This window comes from Belonocnema kinseyi, chromosome 9 (assembly GCF_010883055.1).
Source record: "Belonocnema kinseyi isolate 2016_QV_RU_SX_M_011 chromosome 9, B_treatae_v1, whole genome shotgun sequence".
NCBI lineage: Eukaryota > Metazoa > Arthropoda > Insecta > Hymenoptera > Cynipidae > Belonocnema > Belonocnema kinseyi.
The window spans coordinates 75,697,374-75,706,710 of NC_046665.1; the positions used below are offsets into that span (position 1 = coordinate 75,697,374).

General features: G+C 31.7%; 1 long non-coding RNA gene across 1 annotated transcript in view; it reads right to left on the bottom strand.

Moving 5' to 3' along the window:
* Positions 1 to 384: 384 nt before the first annotated feature.
* Positions 385 to 9,337, bottom strand: part of LOC117180345 — a 14,144-nt gene continuing 5,191 nt past the window's right edge. Inside the window, exons 2-3 of the long non-coding RNA XR_004468035.1 lie at positions 1,066 to 1,300; positions 385 to 936 (exon numbers count right to left, since the gene is read on the bottom strand). This is a non-coding gene — a long non-coding RNA (uncharacterized LOC117180345). The remainder of the gene's footprint in view (positions 937 to 1,065; positions 1,301 to 9,337) is intronic.

The window sequence follows — 9,337 nt, forward strand, 5'->3', positions numbered from 1 at the left end:
CCCATATACATTAATTGTAGTGTAGGAGATACTACCTTTTTTGTAAGCAAAGGTCTAAGATATCAATTTTGTGCTCATTGAGAAATCAAACTTTAATCTGTGCTCTATCTAGTGTCCCGAAAGTGGCAGGAAGTACGTAAGTAAATTTGATGTTTGAAGAAGAAATATAACACTTACTCTTATGGAACTTTCTAACAAATATTGGTATATTTGAAAAATTATTGGTAATCTTTCTCATATAAGGGTTAGACAACTTAACCAATTTCTAAAATTAGGAAAGTTTTTCTTTTTCATCCGTTAGAAAAATTTGAAACTCTGTACATATCAGAAATTTATTTGGCTGTAGAATAATTCTAAATACAGCAATCGAATCATCTGGTCAAAACGAAAAAAAATTGTCAGACATTACGTTAGTTACTCACTACTTATTATGTTATGTTTGGTAAAAGCGGTCCGAGAGAACTGTTCGTGAGTGGGGTCACTGCCGACTTTAGCTGGCGCACCTTTATCGGCATTAATTTGTCCAGGCGCAGAAATATCTGAGATCGATTACAGTCATCCGGGTAAAGGCGAGACCCTATGGCTTGTAAAGGGGCTATGGGTTGAGCCGGCAACTCACTGCTGTAATTTGGCTATCCAGCAGCCGATCAATTGGGTCGGTTTCATAGTGTCAGTGGTTTCGAGGAGGGAGTGCGTTAGCATAATTTCTTCAAGTAGAGCACTGGTTGGACATCTGGTGATTTCCCACGGTTAGCACATTGCCTGTAAAACTTCTTTTAAAAAGCAGGGCACAGTTGAGCTGCCGTACTGCAGCTCTCAGTATCGGGCTAGATAGCCACTGAATGTAAGTGTCCCATGGTTAATGACCACTTGGTACGTAGCACTTCAGTGTGTGAGGCCTCCAGCATGCCGACGCAAGCGTGGGCTCAGTCTAACCTGTAACCGATAGGATCAAGTGGGAAGAGAGCCGATGCCTCACTTTAAAGGGTTATTTATTGAAGTGTTACCATATTTCTGTTATTAAAATTTTTTTATGAATGAAAAATTGATAATATTATTGATTACCTAAATATTATTATATTTTATAGATGTCTTGGGCTCCACCGGATCTTTCTTCTCAATTCTGCACTAATGGTGGACAAAGTACAATATGTGATTCAACATCAGTAATGTGCGTTACACTTATCTTCAATTTATTTGGTTATCCTACAGATCGTAAAGCATTTAACAAAGGAGATAGAGTTTGAATTTATCATCTTTGGAGCCGGATCAGCAGGATGTGTTCTCGCTAATCGATTAACTGAAATGGAAAATTGGAATGTGCGTAAGCTATGAAACAAAGTGTCAAATTGGATAAATTTGATAACACAATAAAATAATAATTTTTAACATTGCAAATAAACAGGTACTCCTTCTAGAAGCCGAAACTGCAGAACTAGAGTTCAATCGTGTGCCTTCCTTATATCCTTTGGCTACATGTAATAGTATAGTTTGGGATTTCTACACTCAACCAGGAAAAAATTATTGTAGAGCAAATGGTAGAGGCTGCCACTTTCCTCGTGAGAAAGTAAGATTTCATAATTTAATAGAATAAAACTAGAACGTCGAAAACCTGAAATTGTCAGAGAAATTTCGCTTATCTGGAAAATTTTCTTTATAAATTTTAATCAGGGAAAGGTCGCTGATTTTTAGTGGAAATCCTTATTGATTGAAATTAGGGACCCATTTGTAGTTCTTTGAATTAGTAAGACTGCATTGTAAATCCATGAAAATTTCTACTGATTTTATTTAGTAACCCATTTCTCACTCATATAAATTTAGGAGATTAAATCGCAGAAGCGCGTAATTTTATGGCTACTATTTTGACGTGCTTTAAAGTCTCGGACTCTATGATCTTAAAGCATAGAATTCGAGACCTGAGAGCAAGGGAGCGTTGTCTAATGCCTGAAACTTCGTGACCTATGCTTTAAAAGCAAGGGTTCCGAGGTCTTAGTTCTCGTCTCAAAGCGTGATACAATCAAAGAGCAGGAAATTTTTTCGAGACAGTGATTAAAAGTTTTTTTTTAATTTGTAAGCACTGGAAATCGTCCATGATTTAGTTATCGTCAGATGGCCCAGTATTTTTCGTATAACAAGACTCGCTTTTTCCGCGTGTGATAAAAATGTGGTTTAGGTCAGTTTAAATATCCTTTTATAAATAATTATACTTTCCTCGTCTTAACACTTGTTTACGTGCCTGACGATAACTAACGCATTTGCATAATTGGATTTTAAATGTGAATAAAAATGGACTCTAATCAATTATCATTTGAATTTATCAAAATTGACTTTTTCTATGTCTGCTTTAATCGGTTAAGCCCTTTTTGAAAATAAGATTTGTGTTTGAAATACATTTATAAGCATTTTTAATGTCTAATTTGGCTTAACGTGACGATTACTACTATCGGCGAGAAAACTATAGGCATCTGCCTATGAAGCTTAACAACTCAGTCAAAAAAAATGCTAGCGCAACAAAACAACAGTCATTTAAAAGCTGAAACTGTTCTACGTTAATTAGCTTAAAGACTTTTATGTAAAAAAATTTTGTGCTTAGCAGACTAAAAAATGTAAAAAAAGTAAGGATTTTTGGGTACATTTAAGAACAGTCAAGTTTAGAGCATTATTTCTTGTACAAGGGGCAATGGAAAAAATTTGAAAAAATTCAAGAATATGAGGAAAACTGTTGTGAACCAGTTGCAGTTGAGAAATTTAAAAAATAATAAAAATTGTTGCTTAAAAGCACAAAAATGTGCAACTATATTATCTTCAGTTCTAATACAGATATTAAAGTGATTCAAACTGCAAACTGTAATTGATAAGCTCTGTATTTATTTTCAATCACTCGGATAATATAGTTGCAAATTTTCGTGATTTTAAGCAACAATTTGTATTATTTTTAAATTTCTCAACTGCAACTGGTTCACAACAGTTTTCCTCAAACTCATGAATTTTTTCAAATTTTTTCCATCGCCCCTTGTATGAGAAATAATGCTCTAAACTTGACTGTTCTTAAATGTACCGAAAATCCTTACTTTTTTTTACATTTTTCAGTCTGCTAAGCACAACATTTTTTTTACATAAACGTCTTCAAGCTCACTAACGTAGAACACTTTCAGCTTTTCATGACTGTTTTTTTGTTGCGCTAGCATTTTTTTTTGACTGACAAGAAGAGTGCGGATAACAGGGGTCACTGATTTTAATAATCTTTTGGGAGCGAAGAGTGCTCAATATGGGATGAAAAAAGCCTGAACCGTTTGCCCATACAGGAAGCGGTTTTCGAGAAAAAATGGTTTAAAAAAAAACGCGCCAAAACACTACCAATCGAATTGTAAAGCAGTCATCCCAGCCGCGATGGCGTAGTGGTCTATCTAGGTTGGAGACTCTGCCGTCATGCGTTGGCGCCCGTGTACTTATTTTTTTTTACAATCAATTTTACCGTAAGTATCCATAATTGTTACAAATGTTATATAAATAATAATAAACAATTTTTTAAATATATTTTAAAACGCGAAAAATTATTATTTCTCATATGAAAGTTTTTTATCAGTAATTTGATGTTTATAAATTATTTTTAAGCAAAAAACATTATTACTTTGTAATGTGTCAGTAGAGCATCATCTTTCGTCGCAAAACATTGTACTAACAACTGTGAACTGTAAAAAATTGTGAACTGTGTTATCCAACTTTTGTGAAAGTTTAACAATAGGTTTCAGGTAAGTATATTAAAATGACATGTGTCATTTAAGGGTTAAATATTTAAAGAAATGGAGATGACCGAAGAACCTCGAGCGTCAACCAGTAAAAAAGTGATAGATTGATGGCAGAATACAAAAACGTTGTTCTTGTTGCCTCGAAATCGGGAAAATTGACAAAAGATCTCTATGAAAAATATCTATAAACCACTTTAAAACCGTATGTGAAAAAGGAAAAATTTTCTCCATATAATTGACTCATGGGGTGGACAGACTGATAATGTTCTACATGATGAAAATTTTGTAGACGACTCTGGAGAAGTAACTTGTACTTTAAAAGTAATTCCTGGAAAATGCACCCCTTTGTGTCAGCCCTTCCATGTCTTTTTTTATAGACAAATGAAAAATTTCATCAAGAGATTGCAAAACGCTACAAACCTATTGAAAGAGGAACACGAAATAGCTTCAAGCGCAGATGCTATAAAAATTCATTTTCTTGTATATCATGAGTTTTCAGCACCAGGTTTTGAAAAACTGATTCGATACGCTTGGTTTGCGGCGAAACTAATGACGGAGCGAGAAAATTTTTTAAACGTTAATGAACTGTGTTTTCCCATATCACTCTTAAAAAATCATTGTGCGTACAAAAATATTAGTTTTGTAAAATGTGCATGGTGTGCGATATGCCTATGCTTCAGATGTTTTTACGATATCATCCTAAAGTTAGTGCGTAATCTGCTTTCGAAGACGAGGATGAGAACGAATAGTATTAAAACAATAAAATAATATTTTCTAGACCTAATACCGTATTGTTCATTTTAAATATCAATAGGTACTTGCAACCCAACTCCCGCTTTTATATTTTTAGGTATTTTCAATTCAGTTTTTAAAGATAAAATTAAAAAATAATCATTTTCTTGCTCCTAGAGATATGGAAACATTACAAAATAATAGTGTTTATTACTTAAAAATAATTTATAAACATCAAATTTTCAATGAAAAACTTTTGTATGAGAAATAATAATTTTTCGAGTTTTAAAATATATTTAAAAAATGGTTTATTATTATTTTTATAATATTTGTAATAATTATGCATACTTACGGTAAAATTAATTGTAAAAAAAAGTACACGGGCGCGAACGCGTGACGGAAGTCTCCAACCTAGAAACTAGATCACTACGTCATCGCGGCTGGACTGGCTGCTTTACAATTTGACTGGTAGTGTTTCGGCGCGTATTTCTTTAAATCATTTTTTCTCGAAAACAGCTTCCTATCTAGGCAAACGGTTTGGGCTTTTTTTATACCATATTAGGTACTCTTCGCTCCCAAAAGATTATTAAAATCAGTGACCCCCATTACTCGCACTCCCCTTGTGAGTTGTTAAGCTTCAAAGGCAGATGCCTATAGTTTTCTCGCCGATAGCAGTGCATTCACCTTGTATAAAATTAAATATTCATGGTTTCTTTTGATTTGCAAACGCAGCTTTATATTACTGAGTTTAACTGTTTTATTTAAATTTCATTTGTTTGTGTTCAAAAATTAATTTCTTAAGCTGAAAGTTAAACTTCAAATAAAATAAAATAAATAAATAAAAAATGTATCCAATCCAGTTAATCATTCTAAAATCTCAGTTGAACTTTTTTGTTAGAAATTTAATCTTCTTAGTTGAAAATTGATCAATTTTGTTAAAAATTAATGTGTTTTCTTGTAAACGAAATTTTTCACTTGAAATGTTAGAAACTTCAAGCATTTTGAAGTGGTCTTAAAATTGTTGAAAAAACTCTAACTTTTTGAATTTTTATTAAAAATGACCATGCCAAGGCACTCCAAAACGATTATATTTTTTAAACAAATAAATATATGTTAGATTCCAATGGAAAAAGTGAAAAGTAAATCCAATAATATCCATGATTTACACTTGTACTCCTATAAGTACTACCAGTAAAGTGAACAGTGTCCTCTAATTTATTTTCAGTCATATTATTCTTATGTAATTCCCTAATGCATGTTTTGGATTCTATTAAAGAAAATATGTTCAAAATGAATAATAAATTATTCATATTGAAACAGTAAAAAGGAACGGAATATTCTTGTCATCAACTTCATTACGGAATTTTAATATCATTTGTTTCCGATGCAATCCACGAGGGAGTTTCCAGATCAACTTATTTATGTAAAAAGTATGACTTCATTTTCCGCTTAAAAACATGAAAGTGGGCAACTCATTTAATTTTTTACAAAATCTCGACTAATTATCGGCTGTATTTCATTATTTTGGTAATTGTTAAGTTTAAATTCAATTTTTACATTAAAATGACTACCCAGTGGGCATAGAGCTTAGTGACGTTTTTACGACATCGTTATGATATCATTACGACAATTTTGCGACATCCTATGTCCGTGTCGTTACGGTGTCTTTACGATATCGTAAATATATCTTCAGTTCATACGACGTTTTTACGATATCGTAAGGACCCCTGAACGACATGGACATAGGATATCTTAAAGTTGTCGTAAAAATGTCGTAACGATGTCGTAAAGACTTCGCCAAATTTTGTGCCCACTGGGTACTTATTAGTCGAAATTTTCTCTAAAGCAAGTTATTAGCTTACATTTCAAGAGTTCGAATCAAAAGATATATTTCATTATTTTGGAAATTAAAAAATATTACAATATTTTGCTATAATTTACTATAATAATTGTTATTTTATTATAATTTTAACATTTTTTGTAATTTTTAATGTTATTATCATAAATTACTTATTTAACTCAAGGCTTAAATCTTCGCGGCAAAAATACTTGAAAACTTGCAGTCTATATGGGTGCGCGACTTTTGGTTCTTACGCTCGATAATGTATTTACTTCACGCTGCATGCTCGGTCTTTGTACTTCTCAATATTCGTGCACAAACTTTTAAAAATTAAAGGCCAAAGCATCGACAAAACTGCAATTTGGTCATTGCGAATTAACTTTTGTTAAAGCTTTTTAGGCTTTAACGAACACATTCTCATCACGTATCTTGTGCTTCGCCCTCGATTTTTTTCCAAAATGCGAACTTTACTACATTATGTTGAACACTATTATATCAAATGCATATTAAATTCATGTTTGTATATCGGCCCGGAATTGCTTATTCAGTTATTGCAAAATAAAGTACAAATTTTATTTATAATGAATAATTTAATATTTTTGTTCCTTATTTTGCTCTAAATTTTATTCTCAGCTACCCTGAAAAATATACCGTTTCAATTTATATTATTAAGATTCATTATATGCACGGGTATTGAAACAACACGCTCCATAAAAAATGATTAATAACGAATTTGAATCTTTTTTGTGGGTGAATAAATTTCGTCCATTTATCATTTTCGTAGTTTGTGTCTTTTACTCCAAAAATTAAATTTTTTTTTTACTTTTTATGTTGTTTTTTATGAATAAAACATAAACTAAGCATCCTATTAAAACGCGATTAACCAATTTGTATTTTTTTTAATGTACAATTTTATTAAATTAATATTTTTTGTAACTTGCATAGTTAGACCACGAAACAGAATGTTTTATCTTTCATTATTTTTTTGTTTGATAAAAATTCGAATTTTTGATTTTTTTAAATTAAAAAAGTTGTTATAACAGTCGTTGGGGGGGGGGGGGGTCAAGTATTACATAGATCTAATGCGTTTACTTTAAACTCCTTAGAAACAGTTTTTTTCCAGTGTTGGACCCCCGGCCGCGCCCCTGAGTACCCAGTCCGTCACTGCTGTGTGCCAAAGCACAATCCAATCTGATTAGTCTGTCGAAATTTATCCAGTATTCAGACGACGACAACGATAACGACAACAATGGCGACGACTGCTGAGCGGGCACATTCTCATAGCACGCTTCGCGCTCGATCGCTGCTCGATCATTTTACATCCCTCATATTTTTGCGTAGGACTTTTAAAAATAAAGAACAACTAAAATTTAGGGATTGTGAGTTCTCTTTTGTTAAACCTCCCGCGGTTGAGAGAAAACGGGTTTAAAGCTAATTTTCAAATCTAATTTAACAATAAATTTTTTTAATCAAAAATTTCATTGTACATCTTTTCTTCTCGTCTAAAAATTTAATTTAGTTACTTGTAATCTCATTTTTCACGATTAAAACAAAAACCACGCGTATTATGTACAAATCAATAATAGCATATTTGTCTTTCTCTTTTGTATAAACACCTTTATCTATTTATTTCATAGCTTGTGTCGTTCGTCCAAAAAATTTTTTAATTTTTTTTTTACGAATAAAACAAAAACTACAAATAAAATACGAAAGAAATTCATAAAGAATTTCCAGATCTTTTTTGGATACATAATTTTGGTCTATTCATATATATTCGTATCTTGCATAGTTTGACTACAAACTGAAATTTTTTATTATATTTTGTGGGGTCAGCATTTGAATTTCAGATTTTTCAAAAAAGTACCAAAAATTGTTTATGATATTCTTGTAGGCTTCCAAAAAGCAACGTTTCTCTCCTGTTGACTTTTTTTCGTATTGTGTGCTGTTTGACTTTAAATTTTTATTTATTTTTTTTTAAATATGAAATTGCTATTACTCTAATAACTTTCTTTTCATCGGAAAAAGCTTTAAGGATGAATTATTCGAGCTTTCTAGCAGTGCTATGAATAGACGTAAATAGAATTTATAAATCTTGAAAAAAATGGTCTAAAAAATGTTCAAAATGCTCTTACTTTCTAAATTTTTATCCAAAATAGCTGGCTAAAGAACTTGTCCTTCCTGTTTATATTTAAATCAATACCTTCTTATTGAAAGATCTATAATTTGCACGGAATGCTTGTACAGAATTTGAGTAGACATCCTGAATATATTTTTCATGTGTATGTAATAGGCGGATCAAGTTCCACAAACGGAATTATGTACGTAAGGGGTCATCCTCTGGATTATGATACATGGGCTAAAATGGGTAACACAGGCTGGAGTTACGAAAATGTCTTACTGTATTTTAAAAAGTTAGAGAATAACAGAAATCAAGATGTTAGTCCTAATTTATCAAACTTCTAAAAAATTATTATCTCTTTCATTAAGAAAATTCTAAAATGTTTAATTCTTCAGCATATAGAAATATATAGAGTTTCTATTCGTGTAAATAATTTTTAGTCTTCAAGATCAAATGAAAGGAAATAAGGTATTCATCTTTATCTTTCATCTATCTGATCAATTATTTTCTGTATTTTGCCTTTTAGTCTACAATTACAATTTACAATCACTTTTTCTGATCAGTATTTCATGTTTTTCATTCCCTATCTTTATATCATTGTCATTCTTGTTATATCGCCTCATCTTCCCTACCCTATTTAGAAATTTAACAGCTTGCTCATCTCTTTGGGTCTATCTAATTAATTATTTTCTTAGCCACTTACCCATATCTAGCCTTTGTTGTATTCCGGCTTATTTAAGTAACTCGTTTTTTATCTCTTCTTCAATCTTTAATAATCACAATTATCGTCTTGAATCCCTGTTTTTCTAGCCAAGTCGATTTGAACGTCGATTCTTTGCTATCCGACTAGCAACTATAAAATCCTGCACTTACAATCCCTAATTTTAAATCTATAAA